The 2,536-nt window shown below is 43.9% G+C and overlaps 1 pseudogene; it reads left to right on the forward strand.

Moving 5' to 3' along the window:
• The first annotated feature begins 1,201 nt into the window (after positions 1 to 1,201).
• LOC115847925 (poly(rC)-binding protein 2 pseudogene) lies at positions 1,202 to 2,190 on the forward strand (annotated as a pseudogene).
• Positions 2,191 to 2,536: the final 346 nt, after the last annotated feature.

The following is a 2,536-nucleotide window of genomic DNA, read 5'->3' on the forward strand; positions in this document are numbered from 1 at the left end:
TTGGAATTTCACAATGTACCTTGGCATATTAAAGACCTGTTTGTCTTCACTTATTCCAGTGCTGAGATGTACTTGACCACAGAATCCTTTTTGTGAGTAACATATATTAAGACCTCACTACGCAACGTTTCTCAGAAAACACTTTGAGAAAGTTTTTTTTAAACTTTCTTACAGTGAAATACAGCACACATGTGGAGAAGTACATGAAGCAGAAACAGGCAGCATAATGAATTACTGTAGACCAAATACTCTTTTAACTACCATCCTGCTCAAGAAGTAGATCATTGTCAACACCTCCACCAGACCCCTGTGCATTCCTGGGCCATTACAATTTCCTCGTTCCTCTCCAGAGGGAACCATTTCCCAGACTTTATGGTAATAACTTCCTTGCAGTGTTTTATTCTTTTGCCACCTAGTATATATACCTAAATGATACACTTGCTTTGTCTATTTTTGAAAGCTATAAAAATGGAATTACACAGTATGCATTGGAGGGGCAGAGGGTGTAAGTATCTTCAACTTCAACAGATGTCAAACTCTTTCCCAAATTGAGGGAAAGGGTACCAACTGACACTCCTATCATCAGTGTACGAGAGTTCCAGTTGCTCCACATCCTAGGTTATAGTTGGTGATGTCAGATGTTTTCATTTTTGCCAATCTACTCAATGGGCAGTGGAGTTTTGAATTTGCATTTCTCTGTTCAGTAAGGAGGTTGAGCACATTTCATTATGTTTACTGGTCATTTGTATAGCCTCTTTTGTGCAGCTCATATTCAAGCCTTTTGCTCACTTCTTTACAGAGTTTCTATGTCTTTCTTGATGCATAGGAGTTCTTTATCTATTCTAGATAGAAGTCCTTTGTTGGGTACAGGAGTTGCAAATGTATTCTCTTGCTCTTCGGCTTGTTTTTTCTCTTTCCTAATGGGGTCTTTTGTTGAACAGAAGTTCTTCATTTAAACGTAATCAAATGTATCCGTTTTTTCCTTTTATGCTTAGTGCTTTGTGTGACACCTGTAATAATATGTCTCTATGTCCAGCGGTATTCCAAGGAGCTAGACTTGAAATGGTCAAGTCATTGGTCACTGGTAGTGGTCAAAGCCAAAAACTGTAGGCTGGAGAAGAAAAGGGGAGTGGGTGGGAAGGGGAAGGGTAGAAGGCCAGAGGAGGAACAAGAGGGGTTGTCAAGAAGGCAACAGGGGCGGATGGAGGGTATGATTGCAAGTGGATCAAATGTCACTCTCACCATACAGCTCTTTATGCGTGGAAAGGAAGTTGGCAGCCTCATCAGAAAGAACAGAGAATCAGTTAAGAAGATGCGTGGGGAGAGTGGTGCACCTATCGACATCTCCAAAGGGAACTGTGCTGAGAGAATTATCACTTTGGCTGGACCCCTGAATGCCATCTTTAAAGCCTTTGCTATGATCACGGATGCACTGGAAGAGGACGTCAGCACAACAGCACAGCTGCCAGCAGACCCTGGTCACCCTGAGCCTGGTGGTCCTTGCTAGCAGTGTGGCTCTCTCATTGGGAAAGGAGGTTTCGAGATCAAGGAAATATGACGAGAGAGTACAGGGGCTCAGGGCCAGGTGGCAGAGAATAAGCCTCCCGACTCAACTGAGCAGGCCATTATAACTGCTGGCATTGGGGAAGCCATCATTGAGTGTGTCCAACAAGCCTGTCCAGTCATGTTGGAGTCACCCTGACCCCAACCAGCTCTCGGGTCATCTTTGCACGTGGTCAGGACACGTACCACACAGGCAGCAACGGTGTGGGCTTTCCTCACCCCCACTCCCCACCCATCCACGTGCCTCAACCATGACCTAGAGGAACTCTCTCTGGAGGCCGGCACTGCAACAGTCTTGTTTTCCTATGATGCATGGCAACCCTGGATTCAGTGACATTGAATCCACTCTCCAGAGATGAAAGGCTATTGGGCAGGTTGGGATGTATCTTCTGAGACTACTCATGAACTCACATTTCAAGCCTTTTAACTGGCTGCACAATGGGGCATTAGGGTGCCCAAATCAGTAAGAGCCACCAGACTTCTGGGGCATAGTTCGTCATTGCAAACCCAGTGGAAGGATCTACCGTTAGGCTGGTTACTGTCACTGGATCTGCTGCCAGCATTAGCCTTGTTCCATACCAAATTGTCTGGCTGTCCTCAGAGACAGGTGGCATGGGGAGCCGCTAAAGCAATGCAGATCCATCCACAATCCTTTCTGGCTGTTCACCACTCTTGATCCATCTGTGTCGTTTCTGAACAGTCAGCAATTCCAGGTTTTAAATAGTCTGTAAGTTTCCATTTCTTTACACTTTACATCCACTTGTGATTTTTAAATTATTCGAATTCCTTTCTCCATTCAGCTGTTAGAGCTGAGTTCCATATTTAGTTTTCTAAGCTTCTCCCTGCTTTGTTTTACTTTGGGGTTTTGTGCTCATGCATTTTTTTGTTTGTCATAGAACTAGAAGACTAGAATATTAATACAATGCAGTTTAGTCCATGATGTCAGAAAGTTCTCAAAAACTAATTAAAAGAT

The sequence above is a fragment of the Globicephala melas genome, chromosome X (assembly GCF_963455315.2).
Source record: "Globicephala melas chromosome X, mGloMel1.2, whole genome shotgun sequence".
NCBI classification, from domain to species: Eukaryota; Metazoa; Chordata; class Mammalia; order Artiodactyla; family Delphinidae; genus Globicephala; species Globicephala melas.